This window comes from Silene latifolia, chromosome 9, assembly GCF_048544455.1.
Source record: "Silene latifolia isolate original U9 population chromosome 9, ASM4854445v1, whole genome shotgun sequence".
Taxonomy (NCBI): domain Eukaryota; kingdom Viridiplantae; phylum Streptophyta; class Magnoliopsida; order Caryophyllales; family Caryophyllaceae; genus Silene; species Silene latifolia.
The window spans coordinates 123,114,805-123,115,406 of NC_133534.1; the positions used below are offsets into that span (position 1 = coordinate 123,114,805).

At 39.9% G+C, this 602-nt stretch overlaps 1 non-coding gene across 1 annotated transcript; it reads left to right on the forward strand.

Annotated features, from left to right (window-relative positions):
- The first annotated feature begins 224 nt into the window (after positions 1–224).
- On the forward strand, positions 225–331 carry LOC141603731 (small nucleolar RNA R71). Its single transcript, XR_012525589.1, has one exon. It is a non-coding gene; the product is annotated as a small nucleolar RNA R71 (small nucleolar RNA).
- The last annotated feature ends 271 nt before the right edge of the window (positions 332–602 follow it).

Genomic DNA, 602 nt, shown 5'->3' on the forward strand with positions numbered 1-602 from the left:
GTTGAGCACCAAATTGAATAATGGAATCAACCTCATGCTTTCCTCCTCTAGTAGCCTTCCGAGGTCTACTATATTGCGAGTTATTGACCGCCATTTCTTCAATTTTGTTCCATGTTTGATTGTCATCAACTTTGGTAAACATACCATTGGATCCCATATTGAGAATGTTTCGGGAGTCTTCATATAGACCATTCCAAAATTGTTTTACAAGGAACCACTCGTTAAGTCCATGGTGTGGACAAGTACGACAAGTGTCCTTGAATCTCTCTCATGCTTCGTAAAAAGATTCCTCATCCCTTTGTTTGACCCCGGTGATTTGGGCTCTCAACATGTTAGTCTTTTCCAAAGGATAGAATTTCTTGTAGAAAGCAAGTGCCAATTTCTTCCAAGAATCAATACCGAGAGTAGCCTTGTCTAGGCTTTCAACCATTATTTCGCGGTACCAATCAAAGAAAAAGAAAATAAGACCCATCGGATTTGGTCTTGAGTAACTACGGTTTGAGAAATCGCATCACAATAGTCACAAAAAGTCTCCATATGTGAGTGAGGGTCTGCACTAGGCATCCTTCCAAATTGACTTCTCTCAACTAATTGTATGAATG